Raw genomic sequence first — 18,332 nt, forward strand, 5'->3', positions numbered from 1 at the left:
CTAAGCCATTGCCTCCTCATAATTTTCAATGACGTTGGTTGGAAAAGACATGATGGTAGGACACTGGAAGTAACTCCACTTTGGGACGGAAAAGGGGCAATTTTTAAAGACATATTCAGTCCATTATGAGTCTTAGGTTGAGGGAAGAGCCTAGCCAACGAGCTAAGAATCAGCTAGCATATATTGACAGCTCCTCATCGGTTAGTATCTGTAGTCATAGAGTCATAGAGATGTACAGCACGGAAACAGACCCTTCGGTCCAACTCGTCCATGCTGACCAGATGTCCCAGCCTAATCTAATCCCATTTTCCCTCCTTCTTTAACGCTGCTGAGAATTTAAATACAGACACAATCTGGTAGAAACCAATGGAAGCTGGTCAGGGTTTAGAGAAAAACCCATTACAGTTTGCAACATCCACAGCAGGACTTGTGCTGACCTGTAATTTACTGTTCTTATAAAATATGTATAATGTTATAAATATTTGATTTGAAAAGTACAAGATGTTTTCTGCCGGATGACTTCATGTTGCATTTCTGGAACAAAATTAGTTTCATAGAATGAAAGATGCTGTAATCCAGAATTTTTTGTGTGGAAGGGTACCCTGGAATGTTCCCCTGACATCCTGTTGGTCCTGTTTGAACAAAGGTGTCACTGCCCAGGAGAAGGAATACCACAGGAAGAGGTTGCATTTACATAACACCATACACAACCTTAGGAGGTCCCCAGCATCACAGCTATCAGTTTTTCAGCCAATTCAAATCACTCCACGTGATATCCTGAGAAATAGTTGGCGACACGGATTTGCAACCAGCCACAGGTCTTGACAGCATTCTGACAAAAGAGCTGAAGACTCGTGCTCCAGAACCTGATGCTCCCCCAACCAAGTTACAACACTGACATCTACCCGACAATGTGGAAAATTGACTAGGTATGTCCTGTCCACAGAAAAACAGGACAAATACAACTCAGCCAGTTACCGCCCAATCAGACAGCTCTCGATCATCAGTAAAGTGGTGGAAGGTGTCATCAACAGCGTTATCAAGCAGCACCTGCTCAGCAATAATCAGCTCAGTGACACCCAGTTTGGGTTCCACCAGGGCCACTCAGCTCCTGACTTCATTAAAATCTTGGTTGACATATGGACAAAAGAGCTGAATTCTAGAGGTGAGGTGAGTGTGACAGCCCTTGACATCAAGGCTGCCTTTGAATGAGTGTGGCATCAGGAGGCCCTGGCAATACTGGAATCAATGGGTATAAGGAGGAAAACTCTCCAGTGGTTGGGTCATACCTGGCACATTGGAAGATGGTTGTGGTTTCTGAAGGACAGTCTTCTCAGCTCCAGGACATCTCTGCAGGAGCTCCTCAGGGTAGTGTCCTAGGCCCAACCACCTTCAGCTGCTTTATCAATGACCTTCCCTCCAGCATAAGGGCAGAAGTGGGGGTGTTTGCTGATGGTTGCACAATGTTCAGCATCATTCATAACTCCTCAAACATGGAAGCAGTTCATGTCTAAATGTAACAAGGCAGGCTTGGGCAAAAATGTGGTAAGTAACATTTGCCTACTAGAGGTTACCATTGATCAGAAACTGAACTGGATTTACCATATAAATACTGTGGTTATGTGAACAGGTCAAAGACTGGGAATACTGTAGCAACTAACTTTTCTCCTGACTGGCCAGTTCCTGACCACCATCCACAAGGCACAAGTCAGGAGTGTGATGGAATACTCCCCACTTGCCTGGATGGGTGCAGCTCCAACAACACTCAAGAAAGTTAACACTATTCAGGACAAAGCAGCCCACTTGATTGGCACCCCATCCACTCACTCCATCACTGATGCTGAGTGACAGCAGTGTGTACCATCCACAAGATGCACTACAGTATCCCCCCAATCCTGTTTCAAATCCACATTCATTTCCATCCAGAAGGACAAGAGCAGCAGATATATGGGAACACCACCGACTGCATTTTTACTCCAAGCCACTCACCATCCTGACTTGGAAATATATCGCCATTCCTTCACTATCTCTGAGTCAAGATCCTGCAAGTCTCTCCCAAATAACATGATGAGTTTACCCACAGAACACAGACTGCAGTGGTTCAAGAAGGCAGCTGACCACCTACTTCTCAATGGCAACAAATAGTTGCCCAGCCAGCAACATCCAATTGTAAGTAATGGTGTTCCCATACGTCTGCTGCCCTTGTCCTTCTAAGCATGGAGCCTAGGTTGCAGTTGTATAAGACTCTGGTGCGGCCGAATCTGGAATATTGTGTGCAGTTTTGGTCGCCATACTATAGGAAGGATGTGGAGGCACTGGAACGGGTGCAGAGGAGGTTTACCAGGATGTTGCCTGGTATGGAAGGAAGATCGTATGAGGAAAGACTGAGACACTTGGGGCTGTTTTCATTAGAGAAAAGAAGGTTTAGGGGTGACTTGATTGAGGTGTACAAGATGATTAGGGGGTTAGATAGGGTTGACAGTGTGAACCTTTTCCCGCGTATGGAGTCGGGTATTACAAGGGGGCATAGCTTTAAATTAAGGGGGGGTAGATATAGGACTGAAGTTAGGGGTAGGTTCTTCACTCAGCGAGTCGTAAGTTCATGGAATGCCCTGCCAGTAGCAGTGGTGGACTCTCCCTCTTTATGGGCATTTAAGCGGGCATTGGATAGGTATATGGAGGATAGTGGGTTAGTATAGGTTAGGTGGGCTTGGATCGGTGCAACATCGAGGGCCAAAGGGCCTGTACTGCGCTGTATTCTTCTATGTTCTATGTTCTATGTTCTATGTTCTCTGTTCCATCACTTGTTGCTTAACTTTCCTTTCTCTCTCTTTTTGCTCTGTTTCTGAATCCTAGCTCTCTCCACCTATTAATTTCACTTTCTACTCTTGATTTGATGTTTGCCTTCACCCACTGCAACCTGGCTTCCATTTCTGAACTCCCTCACCCTCTTTCTCAATCCTTTGATTTCACTATTTAAGGAGCCATACCTATTGCCCCATTTGCATTCTGCTGTCTCAGATACGCCCTTACCTCTCGCTGTGCTGTTATTAACTCACACTCGCAGCCTGATTCAAGATGGCACTGACACTGGGCGACTCTTAGCAAGCTCTCTACAGCAGATCTTATTCCCACATTTCTTACAACCTCTCCACACTTTTAAACCTTAATTCTAAGTCTGTAAAAATTGACTTTGTATGCCTCACTCTGTCAAAGCACCCTATGATCCCTATGATCTTTTTTGCTATGATCTGCCTGCACTGCTCGCAAAACAAAACTTTTCACTATACTTAGGTACATGTGACTACAATATATCAAATCAAATCAATGTAGGTAATAAAACCAAACTGCACAAGATGTCAGCTTATCTGTTAGTTAGAGGAAGATTCATGCTGAATGAAAGATTTAGCTGAATGCAGTGATGATATCCCAATTTTGCCTTTGCTGCCGACTGCCATTTATTAGGATTACAGTGGGACTTGGAACAATCAATCTGGAATTTGACCCGAAGATTGGCCGGCAGAGGAAAGCACTTGAACCATTTTGACAAAGATCAACTCTTATTCAAAGGAAAAACTTGTTCAGAATCAATATCTTCAGAATATACGCATGTGTCCGATTGGACAAAACGAATTAAATTCTAGTATAGAAAAAACCCTACAGAGGGATACTAATTAAGATTAAGATGATGACCATAAAATAGAGGAACAAATGTAGGAACAGATGTAAGCCATTCAGCCCGTTGAATCTGCTCCACCATTCAATGAGATTGTAGTTGATCTGATAATCCTCAACTCCACCTTCCTGCCTTTAACCCGTAACCCTCGGTACCCTTACCCACAATGTTCATGGGCACTTCACTGAAGAATTAGGAACCAATGCACTTATTGAGTTTTCTTTCAAATGCAACTATCATAGTCTAGAGCTAATGATGAGGGGTCAGATTGTGTGTTCAGTTTGTCTTGCTGAGGGCAGAGCCCAAAGTCTCTTATGGTTTCCTTTGCCCTGAACAAATTGTGGCTAGTGTTATACAATTGTTTAGAATTTACCATGCACGATGTTGTGATTGGAATGAGGTCAGCCGGGTGGACCGCCGGGAATATGAGTTCCCTAATTGGGACTGTTAATCTAGTCCAATCATGGAGCCCTGGCTGACAGATATAAACAGGAGCGTAGGTGTATCAGGGTAGCCCACTGGCCGGATGGGGCATTGGGTTGGGTGAGAGCCCAATGGTACGTAGGGGCAGACTGAGAGCAGGAAGGCGGTAGCTGTCCTCAGCGCTGTCATCCTGGGCGGGTACCGGGGTGGGCTGTCCTAGAGGTGGTCGAAAGGTGTGTCAGGGCGGACCGAGAACTGGAAGGGGCATGGGGTGGACCGAGAGCCGGAAGGTGCGTAGGGGCAGGCTGCCTTAGAGTGGCCGGAAGGTGGGAGGGACGGGGGCTTGCTGGGTCTGTATTGTCTGCAACATTTGTATGTAACAGGATTGTCTCATGTACAAATGTCATTGTCGCTGTCCTTATTTGAAACTGGGATTTGAGGTTGTCCTCATTTTCCTGTAAACTGGTTGAACAGTAGGGTTTGGGGCATGGCTTTGTTGCTCCTCTCCCTTGTAAAATTGCTATCTCTTGTGTACAGCTGTAAATGTTAAATTTTTTTTGTAAACTGTTTTGTAATTTTTTATAATAATATAAACAGGAGCGTCAGGGGTTCTGTTCAGTCTAGGAGCAGGCTCTGAGCTAGCTGGGTCAGTGTTTTGCACCATGCATTTGTAAATAAAGAGGGTGACCTGGTGATGGGATACCAGCCTCTGTGGAGTTATTTCACAAACTATTCATCAAGAAAACCAGTCCAGGCCAGGAATCACGCTGAGTTTGAGTCTCTTCCCATTCTTTCTCATTTCAGCCTCAATTCCTATCTCTCTTTCTTTCATGTGTATCCAATTTCCCCTTAAATGTGTCTGTACTGTTTACCTCAACCACCCTCTGTTAGAGCAAGTTCTACATTTTCACCACTCTCTGGTAAAGTTTCATCTGAATTCTCTATTGGATTCTTTGGGGAACCATTTAATATTGGTCGCCTCTCTTTCTGGTCTTACCCATGAAAGGCAAAGGTAAAGCGGGCTATAGTTTACTTAGCGTAAAATTCACACCCTCGTTTTCAAATGCCATCAGTGGCTTTTGGCCCTTTCTATCTCTGCAGTGCTCTGAGATCTCTGAACACCTTTAATTGGAGGTGCTTAGAGTTAGTGAGTCATAGAGATCTACAGCATGGAAACAATCCAATTTGTCCATGCCAACCAGATATCCTAAATAAGTCTAGTCCCAGCCTCAACATGACCCCCCCACCAACTCCTATACTCAGTGCACTGACCAATAAAGGCAAGCATACCAAACACCTTCTTCACTACAATGTCCACCTGCGATTCCACTTTCAAGAAACTGTGAACCTGCACTCCAAATTCTCTTTGTTCGGCAACATTCCCAAAACCTATCATTAAGTATTTAAGTGTTGCCTTGATCTGTCCTACTGAAATGTAATACCTCACATTTATCTAAATTAAACTCCATTTGCCATTCCTCGGTCTATTGGCCCATCTGATCAAGGTACCATTTTACTTCTTTGCTGTTCACCACATCTCCAATTTAGGTGTCATCTGCAAATTTACTAACCATATCTCCTATATTCACATCCAAATCATTTATATAAATGATGAAAAGCAGTGGACCCAGCACCAATCCTTGCGGCACACTGCTGGTCACAGGCCTCCAGTCTGAAAAGTAACCCTCTCCCACCACCCTCTGCTCCTAGCCTTGAGCCAATTTTGTATCCAAATGGCTAGTTCTCCCTATATTCCATGTGAACTATATCGCTTGTAAATCCCAGAGTTCCTTCTTTCCATCATTAGTAGTTGTGCCTTCATTGGTAGGAGCTTTGGTAATATCTTTGAAAATATTCACATCCTGATTCCTGATGAAGGGCTTTTGCCCGAAACATCGATTTTCCTGCTCCTCGGATGCTGTCTGACCTCATAGAGTCATAGAGTCATAGAGATGTACAGCACGGAAACAGACCCTTCAGCCCAACTCGTTCTTGCCGACCAGATATCCCAACCCAATCTAGTCCTACCTGCCAGCACCCAGCCCATATCCCTCCAAACCCTTCCTAGTCATATACCCATCCAGACGTCTTTTAATGCTGTAATTGTACCAGCCTCCACCACCTCCTCTGGCAGCTCATCCCATACACGTACCACCCTCTGCATGAAAAGTTGCCCCTTAGGTCCCTTTTATATATTTCCCTTCTCACCCTAAACCATCCTGGGGAAAAGACCTTGCTTATTTATCCTATCCATGCCCTCATGATTTTATAAACTTTTATAAGGTCACCCCTCAGCCTCCAAGACTCCAGGAAAAACAGCCCCAGCCTGTTCAGTCTCTCCCTATTGCTCAAATCCTCCAACCCTGGCAACATACTTGTAAATCTTTTCCAAACCCTTTCAAGTTTCACAACATCCTTCCAATAGGAAGGAGACCAGAATTGCACGCAATATTCCAAACATGGCCTAACCATGCCCTGTACAGCCGCAACGTGACCTCCCAACTCCTGTACTCAATACTCTGACCAATAATGTTTCCTAAGGATAAGTTCCATACATCTAAAATGAAACTGACTGACAGATCTGTAGTTTCCTGAATTCTCCCTCCTTCCTTCCTGTGTTAAATGATGGATTGGCATTTTCAGTCCAGAGGTTTATTTTTTGATTATAAGAAACCCTTGAATGTTGCATCTGTAATTTATTTTGTTTTTGATTCCTGAGGGTGACAACCATTGGATGTGAAGATTTCAGTCTGTGTTGTATCCCATTATGTTCTCCATTAAATTCAGTAAATTCCTCAGCTTCAGTTATTTTCAGATTCCCTTGCAGGTTTAAATGTCTTTTTCTCTATTGTGCTGTGCTTTTCCAACACCACACTCTTGACTCTAATCTCCAGCATCTGCATTATGCCTTATCTTTAAAAATGCTCTGCTTCATTATCTCTCTAATTCTCCTCCTTTAAGCCACTTCTTAAAACTACCTCTTTTACCAGGTTTCTCATCATCTGCCTTAAAACCTTCTTTCATGCCTCAGCGTTGAATTGATAATTACTCCCATGAAGCACATTGAGACATCTTATTGTGTTAATGGTGCTATTTAAATGCAAGCCCTTGACATATAGAGAGTTTTTTTTCCATTTGTTCATGGGACATGGAGCCTCTGGCTAGGCCAGCATTGATTGCCCATCCCTAGTTGGCCCTTGAGCACTGCCTTCTTGAACCGTTGCAGTCCACATGTTGGGTATCTTCAAAGGGTGGAACTTGTGATCCTATCATCATCATTGAATCCCTACAGCGTGGAAACAGGCCATTTGGGCCCAACAAGTCCACACCGACCTCTGGCTAATGCACCTAACCTACACAACCCTGAACACTATGAACAATTTAGCATGGCCAATTCACCCAATCTGCACATCTTTGGATTGTGGGAGGAAACCGGAGCAAACCCACACAGACAGGGGGAGAATGTGTAAACTCCACACAGACGGTTGCCCGAGATTGGAATCGAACCTGGGTCCCTGGTGCTGTGAGGAATCAGTGCTAACCACTGAACCACTGTGTCACCCCAAATCTATAAAGGCTTATAAAGACCTCAGTTTTTTTTTCAAATACTGCTTAGCAAATGTTTCCTGTCTCTGGTATAAATCATGTTGCAGCACATTGTAACTAACTTGTTTATTGCGAAGAAAATGATGAGTGGGTGCCCCCAAGCATTCCTCACCAAACAATGGAACTTTTTTCTTCAAATCTTTCCTGATATTTACAGCATTTGAAATGACCTTTCAGTAGACCGGTGGTGCTTAGTTGGATAGTGCTTTGATGGAATGCTCATAGCTAAGTTGCTTCCTACTGCAGATTGTTGTCCTATTTATTGATATTTTCCATGAGTCTATTCAGAGTCAAATGCTGCCCCGTCAGTTTGAAGTCAGTACTAGTCTTCCCATTCCAGAGACTTAACCCAGGGCTAGCATTCCTCCAGCAGCATTGAGGGAGTGCTGGATTGTTGAAGGTGCTGTCTCTCAGATAGAATAGTATACCAAGGCCCTCTGAGAGAGAAATGAATGTTCCCACTGTAATATTTTGAAATCTGAAGTCACACGACACCAGGTACAGTCTAAGAGGTTTCTTTAAAATCACAAGCTTTCGGAGCGCTGCTCCTTCATCAGGTGAAGAGGAGAGAGGCGCACGGGCACACAATAAAAAGGCAGAGAGATAATGGCAAGATAATTCCACGTAATTAAGTGTGTCAACAGATAGGTACAAATAGTGTGAGTTTTACTGCATTCTGTGCCTGTGCACCTCCCTGCACTTCACCCGATGATGAGGCAGCACTCCAAAAGCTTGTGATTTTAAATAAACCTGTTGGGCTATAACCTGGCATTGTGCGACTTCTGACTCTGTCAACTCCAGTCCAATTTACCTCACTCTCCAACTTCCTCCTGAAGCACGGAGCTTTCTTCCTTTACAGATAATAATCAATTTCCTCCTAAATGTCTCAATTAACTTTTCCATATTCTCAGGCGAGGCATTCCCAATCCTAACCTCTTGTTTCATAGTGGCATTTCCGTTGGACTAGTAATCGAGAAGACCAGCTAATGTCTAGGGGCACAGCCACATCATAATATTTTGAAGAAGGAAGGGGTGGTTTTCTTTTGGGCCCTGGACAATATTTTGATCCTATAACTAAAATAACTGGTCAAAACATGTGCTGGTATTTGTGGGATCTTGCTGTGCACACACTGACTGCCTTGTTGCAGCGATCATCGTTAACACTGGCTCAGAAGTGACTTGGAATAAGCTGAGGTTGTGAAAATGGAATAACTACATGCTATTTCTCTCTTTCTAGGAACATCTGATACAAAGACAGATTAATGTTCCAAACTGAGATTCCTCATCAGAACTGAGTTCAGATTAATGGTCTATGCACAAACTGTTGACGTACCCTTTCTGTAGTAGCTGCTGAGTCATCGATTGTGTATTTCCAAAGTTTTATGTTTCATTTCACAATGTAGTTTTGTTGGACAAGCTATTGATTTGGATCACCGTGATAAGAGATAAGGCAGCTTCAACTCAGGGAAGGTAAAGTGAAGATATTGTGAGGAAGTCACAGACTGGCAATCGTTACTCAATGCCGCTCCTCCTGTTGTTCATAGAATGACAAAACTGTTCCAGCACAGAAGGAGACCATTCAGCCCATCATGCCCATGCTGACTTTCTGTAGGAACAATTTACCTCACTTTCCAATTCCTCCTGAAGCACGGAGCTTTCTTCCTTTACAGATAATAATCCAATTTCCTCCTAAGTGTCTCAATTAACTTTTGCACATTCTCAGGCGATGCATTCCTGATCCTAACCTTTCATTTCATAGCGGTATTTCCGCTGGACTAGTAATCGAGAAGACCAGCTAATGTCTGGAGTCAGGGTTCGATGCCTACTATGGTATCTGATGGAACTTAAATGTAAATTTAAATCGATGAATAAAGTGATATTAAGAGTGTGACTATCACGTTACCACTGCCTGTTGTAAAAACTCGTCTGGTTCACTAGTGTCTTTTAGGGAAGGAAATCTGCTGTCCTTGCCATGTCTACATGTGACTCCAGACCCACAGCAATGTTTGCATTCTCATCCATTCACAGGACGCAGATGTCACTTGCTAGACCAGTACCCATCCCTAACTGCACAAAGAACTATAATGTGGAGGTTCCAGAAGTCACCTGGTGAAGGGGCAGCGCTCAAAAAGTGTGTGATTTCAAATAAATCTATTGAATTCTAACCTGGTGTCGTGTGACTTCTAACTTAGATAAATAGTCTGACAATGATTTGGAGATGCCGGTGTTGGACTGGGGTGTACAAAGCTAAAAATCACACAACACCAGGTTATAGTCCAACAGGTTTAATTGGAAGCACTAGCTTTCGGAGCGACGCTCCTTCATCACAACCACCTGATGAAGGAGCAGCGCTTGGAAAGCTAGTGCTTCCAATTAAACCTGTTGGACTAAAACCTGGTGTTGTGTGATTTTTAGTCTGACAATAATATCATAGGCCATCACCTCCCCAACACAGTCACTGCTTAACCACTCTCTGAAATGGCCCAGCAAGCACTCAGTTCAGGAACAATTAGGGATCAGCAACAAATTCTAGTTTTGCCAGTGACACACACATCTCATGGAGTAATAAAACCAATTATTTTAGCTCTGTGCTCTCTTGTTGTCAATGCTTTAGATTTAGATTTGATTTTATTGTCACATGTACTCTAGTACAGAAGTACAGGAGTACAGCGAAAAGTGTCTACAGTGCCATTTTAGGTACAAAGGTACCCAGGTACAAAAACCTTAGGTACAAAGTAGCAAAAGAAGCAAAGTTAAAAAGTTAAGCATTACAGACCTTCATAGAATAAGTACAAAAATAAAGAAATAAGGTAATAGCTAACATTAAAGTCCTTATTGATATAAGCTAGAAAAATAAAGAAATAAAGTTAAAGGTTCTACAATCTTTGATGAGTACTTGCTCAGGCCTCAAGCTCACTCTCCAGGACATCTCAGCTGCCTGTTCTCAACGCCCTGCGCAGATACCGGGAGGAGGTCCTTCACTGCTCGCTCTTCCTGAGTTGGGCCCTGATGCCATCATTGCTGCTGGCGTTGCCACCTCCAATCTCCTCCTGCTGCCTCTAGAACATTCCCTGGCAGCACCCACGCGCAGTCTTCAATCGCAGTCTCCCATGCTTCCCATCCCTGGAAACAATCTTGTTTACCTACTCTACCCAGAGCCCTCCATGATTTTGAACATCTTATTGCCTCCTGTCAACCTTCTCCAGTCAGAGTCATAAAGTCACAGAGATGTATGGCACAGAAACAGATCCTTTGGTCCACTTGCCCATGCTGACTAGATATCCTGAATTAATCCAGTCCCATTTGCCAGCATTTATCCCTCTAAACCCTTCTGCTCCTGCGCCCAACCAGATGCCTTTTAAATGTTGTAATTGTATCAGCCTCTAACCACTTCCTCTGATAGCTCATTCCATACAGTGCATCATGAAAACCAGCCTTCCTTCCATTGACTACGGTTACACTTCCCACTTCCTTGGGAAAGCAGCCAACTTCATCGAAGACCCCTCCCACACCAGTTATACTCTCCTCCAACCTCTTCCATCGGGCAGAAGATACAATAGTTTGAAAACATGTCCCAACAGATTCAAGAACAGCTTCTTCCCCGCTGTTATCAGACTTATGAATGGATCTCTCATATATTAGAGTTGATCTTTCTCTGCACCTTCTCTGTAGCTGTGACACTGTATGCTGCATTCTTTTCTATTATCCTGATGTACCTTTCTAAGGTATGATTTTCCTGTATAGCATGCAAAACAATACTTTTCACTGTATCTCAGTACATGTGGCAATAATAAATCAAATCAAATGGAATACGTGGTAAACAATGTGTATGAGCAGAGGCAACCATAAAAAATATGACGTGGTTGCAAGAGGGTTAACAAAGTCTGCAATCGTCATAATATAACCTTTCTGATTAGAAGTGTTAAAAATATACCTTGATGGTGTCACTGATAGTGAAGTCATTTACACTTGGCTTTTTGATGTATGTGCCAGCACAAACCTATTTAAGGGAGGGACCGATAAAGGCTGTGAATGGCTATTCTGTCTCTTGTACTTTAGCCAGGACTGACGTGGAGTGCATTCCAACAACATTGATTGAGGAACAAAATCCATTCAGGTCAAAGCTTTTCACAAGATCTTTCAAGGTGAGCTATATAAATCCTTTGCTACCTCAGGTACCACATACTCCATCTACACGCGTACTGTAATCTGTGCACTTAGGCTCCATGTACCCTACTGAACAGCTGGGTTACAATATGGAGTAACACTAATGATATGGGGCCAATTCTAGCACTGGCTGAGATTACCGTGAAGGTCTCTCCTTCTCACCTTCTCCCCTCGCCCAAGGCATGGTAACCTTCAGGTAAAACTACAACCAGCTATTTCTAATGCACAAAAAGCCCTATGGTCTGGTAAGACAATGGTGACTTTATCTTTGCTAGAGGCTTTTTTGATCTGATACTTCCTGTTCAATGTGCTGTTTCAAGAATTTGCTCCAATGCAAATTTCTAACTTCTAAAAGCTATGCTTAGACATATACCCCTCTCAATCAACACAAAATGATCATTACTGTCTCGGGAGTCTGGCTTCCTACAACATTAAAATTATACTTCAAAATTACTTAATTGCCTGGAAAGGGAATGATCTGAGGTTGTGAAAGGTGTTATATAAATGTAGTTTCTAATACAGTGTGTGCCCTGTTAATGCACTTGAATAGCAAGCCAGTGTCATTGACATCAACAGCCCTGGGACCGAATGTTGTAACTAATTGTGACCCAGATATCTGTTGATGATTGCACAATGTTCAGCACCTTTCATGACACCTCAGATACTGAAGCAGTCCATGTTCAAAGACAACAAGATCTAGACAATATCCAGGTTCAGGTTGACAAGTGGCAAGTAATATTCGCACCAGACAAATACCAGGCAATGACCATCACCAGTAAGAGACAATCTAACCACCCACCCTTGACATTCCATGGTGTTACCATTATTGAGTCCCCCACTATCAACATCCTGGAAATTAGCATCAACCAAAAACTCAATGGGACATGTCACATAAATAACAATAGCTACGAAAACAAGACAGAAGCTAGAAATATTGCAGTGAGGGTAAAGTATCCCTATAGCCTGTCACCATTGACAAGGAACAAGTTAGGAGTGTGATAGAAGTGTCATGAGTGGGAAGCTAGAGAAATGATTGCTGGGCCTCTTATTGAGATATTTGTACCATCAATAGCCACAGGTGAGGTGCCAGAAGACTGCAGGTTGGCTAACGTGGTGCCACTGTTTAAGAGAGGTGGTAAAGACAAGCCAGGGAACTATAGACCAGTGAGCCTGACCTCGGTGGTGGGCAAGTTGTTGGAGGGAATCCTGAGGGACAGGATGTACATGTGTTTGGAAAGGCAAGGACTGATTAGGGATAGTCAACATGGTTTTGTGCATGAGAAATCATGTCTCACAAACTTGATTGAGTTTTTTGAGGAAGTAACAAAGAGGATTGATGAGGGCAGAGCAGTCGATGTGATCTATATGGACTTCAGTAAGGCGTTCGACAAGGTTTCCAATGGGAGACTGATTAGCAAGGTTAGATCTCACGGAATACAGGGAGAACTAGCCATTTGGATACAGAACTGGCTCAAAGGTAGAAGACAGAGGCTGGTGGTGAAGGGTTGTTTTTCAGACTGGAGGCCCGTGACCAGTGGAGTGCCACAAGGATCGGTGCTGGATCCTCTACTTTTTGTCATTTACATAAATGATTTGGATGCAAGCACAAGAGGTACAGTTAGTAAGTTTGCAGATGACACCAAAATTTGAGGTGTAGTGGACAGCGAAGAGGGTTACCTCGATGACAACAGGATCGTGACCAGATGGGCCATTGGGCTGAGAAGTGGCAGATGGAGTTTAATTCAGATAAATGTGAGGTGCTGCATTTTGGGAAAGCAAACCTTAGTACGACTTATACACTTAATGGTAAGGTCCTAGAGAGTGTTGCTGAACAAAGAGACCTTGGAGTGCAGGTTCATAGCTCCTTGAAAGTGGAATCGCAGGTAGATAGGTTTTGGTATGCTTCCCTTTATTGGTCAGAGTATTGAGTACAGGAATTGAGAGGTCAATTCCGGTCCCCTTCCTGTTGGAAAGATGTTGTGAAACGTGAAAGGGCTCAGAAAAGATTTACAAGGATGTTGCCAGGGTTGGACGATTTGAGCTATAGGGAGAGGCTGAACAGGCTGGGGCTGTTTTCCCTCGCGCGTCGGAGGCTGAGGGGTGACCTTATAGAGGTTTATAAAATCATGAGGGGCATGGATAGGATAAATAGGCAAAGTCTTTTCCCTGGGGTCGGGGAGTCCAGAACTAGAGGGCATAGGTTTAGGCTGAGAGGGGAAAGATATAAAAGAGACCTACGGGGCAACGCTTTCACACAGAGGGTGGTACGGGTATGGAATGAACTGCCAGAGGAATTGATGGAGGCTGGTACAATTGCAACATTTAAGAGGCATTTTGATGGGTATATGAATAGAAAGGGTTTGGAGGGATATGGGCCGGGTGCTGGCAGGTGGGACTAGATTGGGTTGGCATATCTGGTCGGCTTGGACAGGTTGGACCGAAGGGTCTGTTTCCATGCTGTACACCTCTATGACTCTATGACTCTATGAGTGCAGCCCCAACAACACTCAGGAAACTTGCAACCATCCAGGACAAAGCAGCTCGTTTGATTGGCAGCACACCCACAAGCATCCACTCCTTCCACCACTGACACTCAGTAGCAACAGCACACATTATTTGCAAGATGCACTGCAGAAATTCACCAAAGGTCCTTAGACAGCACCTTCCAAACCCATCTGGACGGACAAGCACTACAGATACATGGGAACACCCCCACCTTCAAGTTTCCCTCCAACCATCCTGACTTGGAAATATATCCCTGTTCCTTCAGTGTCACTGGGTCAAAAACCTGGAAATCCCTCCCTAAGGGCATTGTGAGTCTACCCACAGCAGGTGGACTGCAGCGGTTCAAGAAGGCAGCTCACCTCCATCTTCTCCAACTAGGGACGGGCAATAAATGGTGGCCCAGCCAGCGACACCCACATCCCACAAAATGAATCAAAAGCACACTGAGCCCTGTAGCACACCTCTAGTTACAGGTTGCCATCCCGAAAATTCCCCCTTATCCCAACTCTGTCCTCTGTTTGTTGGTCAGTCTGGTGCAGGAGCAAAGATTGATTGGGTTAGTCAGTTCTTTAAACTCAGGCCTTGTGACAGTCTGAACAGCGGTACAACTTTGCAGTCAAACAGCACCTTCATCAGAGTGAAACATTCAACAGAGCAGCAAAGGAATGATATCAGAGACTTGTTTCTGACGGAGGGTTCACTCAGTTGTGAGGAGATTGTCCTTAATGAGGAGATTGCCTTCTTTTTATAGAACAAGCCTAAATTCCCTGGGGTTTAGAAAGATGAGTGGAGATTGACTTGAAACACATAAATAAACATGAAATATAGAATAATGGGCCCTCTGTGGTACAGTGGTAATGTCTTTTGCCCTGAACCAGGAGACTGTGGGTTCAAACCACACCTTCTCCAGAGGTGTGTAACAATATCTCTGAACAGGTTGATTAGGAAAAATAGGTTAATTTAGAAAATATAGAAAATAGGAGTAGGCCATACAGCCCTTCAGATCTGTTCTACCATCCTGTATAATCATGGCTGATCATCCTTTAGGGAAGGAATCTGCCATCTTTACCCAATCCAACTACATGTGACTCCAGAGCCACAGCAATGCGGCTGACTCTCTGGGCAATTAGGGACGGGCAATAATTGCTGGCTTGGCCAGCAATGCCCTCATCCCGTGAATCAGCAAAAAAAAAACCTACTCAGTCGCCTGCTCCCCATTTCTTCCCATATCCTTTGACCTTTTAGCTGAAAAAGGTGGATTTTTAATCAGGAAGGAAATCAAGGGGAAAAGGCAGGAAAGTGGAGTTGAGGATTATCAGGTCCACCATGAACTTATTGAATGGCAGCTCCTACAGTTTCGGCTCTCGTGCTTAACTATTTGCCATAATGTGGAGGCGCTGGTGTTGGACTGGGGCAGACAAGGTCAGAAGTCACACGACACCAGGTTATAGTCCAACAGGTTATTTGAAATCACAAGCTTTCGGAACCTGGTGTCGTGTGCCTTCTGACCTAAATTCTTGTGACACACATTGCTACTTCAATTGCACTAGCTGTTCTATCTCCTGACCCACCAGATTGTTATTTTCTATTACTCATCTTGACTCCTTACCTTTGTACCTGACTTATGACAAAAAAAATGTTTTCAAGCTCTTTAATTGCCTTTCTCCTTCCATGATCATGTTACAGGTACCATAACATTCTAAAATAAAGTAGGGGTTTAACTGGTTAAAATTAGCCCCCAAGACTTGCTTTGCCCCCATTTAAAATATAAGAACGTGTATTCAGCAACTAGGACTGGCAGTAAATGCTAGTAATGCACATGTCCCACAAGTGGATAACATAAAACAAAATCACTTGCTTCCAAAAGAGGGAAGCTCCCCTTCAGTTCTGAAGCAGAGCCATATCGGATTCAAAATCTGTTTCTGTCTCACAGATGCTGCCAAAGTTTCTCCAGCTAGGAGAAAGTGAGGACTGCAGATGCTGGAGATCAGATCTGAGAAATGTGTTGCTGGAAAAGCGCAACAAGCCAGGCAGCATCCAAGGAGCAGGAGAATCGACGTTTCGGGCATAAGCCCCAAAGAAGGGCTTATGCCCGAAACGTCGATTCTCCTGCTCCTTGGATGCTGCCTGACCTGCTGCGTTTTTCCAGTAATACATTTTTCAGCTAAAGTTTCTCCAGCACCTTCAGTTTTTTCACCTCCACCAAGTGGACTGCAGTGGTTCATGAAAACAGCAATCACAAGCTTCTAAAGGGCAGCTAGGGATGGGCAATAAATGCTGGCCCAACCATTGATGCCTGTGAATGTATAATTAAAAAGTAAAGATTCCAGCATCTACAATATCTTGCTTTTATTACAGTCCAGGCTGGCCAGGAAAGGAACTAGAGACTTGGATCAGTAAATGAGCCTGTGGCACCTTAATGGTTAACATCCCTCTCACCAATGTCTCCTTGGGACATCAGTATTGTCTCCGAGTCTAATCGCTTGCAACATTAAATGCATGTCTTTGCTAAAATATGCCGCATTTGTTTTTGTTTAGGCTGAGGTGACGAAATTGATGATTAAACAGAACAGCAGCACAAAGGTTTTTTTTTTACAAACTGACTCTCTTTAATTCGGGTTCCTAACACAGGTGGTATGTTTCTTGCAAATGTGTGTTGGAATTCAGGAGCACCAGGACAGGATGTCTTGCCAACATTGAAATCAAATTAAGGTGCCTCTTTCTCAATGAGCAGGCGACTGCTGCAGTGTTTTGTTCACCCAGAATGCTACTTTGCTGGTTGCTTTACTCTATGGCACGTTCAGTCAATGCATCGTTGGCTGTTGCTACTCCAGGCTCTTCCTCCGAGATGTCACTTTCTAGTTGTCAACCATGGCTCAGATGGCAGAATTCTTGCCACTGGGTCTGAAACATGCAACCCAGGCTGACACTACTGAGTAGCACCGAGATACTCAGAACAAGTCAATGTTGCTCCGTCAGTGTAAAGGGCATTTGAGAGGGCAGTAGGTGGTCATTTGTGCAGAGATTTGGGTAAAAGGCAGGAGATCAGCACTGGGTAATAGACCTGGTGTGGCCTCCACCTGTACCGTAATAATCCTGGGATTCTGTGACTTACAGCAACTGGTTTGAGGTCCCTTTGTTCAAACTCTGAATCTTTGGGCAACATTTCCGTATTTCTCTCTCTGCCTCCTGTCTAGTTTGTCTGCTGTGCCGTGTAACAACTGCCCTCACCACCTTCCCCACCGACACACAATCCCCTATTGCCCTACCTACCTCTTGCCCCACCAACCATCACCTCCACCCCACCCAGTGCTCTTTGGCAATGTTATTCTGCAGATCCGTGGTAAAATCTTATCAATTTCACTGGGGCCTTTGCGCAGATTGCCCGCAGCCACTGCAAAAGAAAGCCAGACTTGCATTTGTATAGCACTTTTCACATCCCCAAGCAGGGCCGAGGGACCTATGGGGGTCACAACATTGTTCGACAGCACACCTTTAGCCTGATTTTGTGTGAGGAAATGAGCAAGGTGGAAATCGCCAGGCACAAAACTATGGGGATGGAAATCTGAGAGCAAAACATGAGCAAAACACAACGTCAAATGTATCCTACTGAACCGTGCACCACAGAGACCATCAGAAGCCATCAATTAGATTCCTGCCTGTAATTCACTCACAGGTATCCGTTATTCTATAAATAAAACAGATGGACACCTCGATTAGATTCCAGGCTGTAGCTCATACTTAGCCCAAACCCTTCGCTTAGACTACAGCCTGTAATCAACTCCCAGCCAGTGTAAGTACTTTCAAGATAAGGGGAAGAAGCTTTAGAGGGGACATGGGGAAAGCTTTCCAACCCAGAGGGCAGTGGAAATCTGGACTTCACTGCCTTCGAACATTTAAGGAGTATTTAGATGTGCATTTGCGATGCCAAGGAATTTAAGGCTACAGGCCAAAT

At 44.1% G+C, this 18,332-nt stretch overlaps 1 protein-coding gene across 1 annotated transcript in view; it reads right to left on the reverse strand.

Moving 5' to 3' along the window:
* LOC122551807 (indian hedgehog protein-like) overlaps nt 1-18,332 on the reverse strand; it is an 81,868-nt gene that overhangs the window by 32,912 nt on the left and 30,624 nt on the right. The gene's annotated exons all lie outside the window — the stretch shown is intronic.

Source organism: Chiloscyllium plagiosum, unplaced genomic scaffold (genome assembly GCF_037043375.1).
Source record: "Chiloscyllium plagiosum isolate Xiang-an unplaced genomic scaffold, Cpla_swu_hap1 HiC_scaffold_7, whole genome shotgun sequence".
NCBI lineage: Eukaryota > Metazoa > Chordata > Chondrichthyes > Orectolobiformes > Hemiscylliidae > Chiloscyllium > Chiloscyllium plagiosum.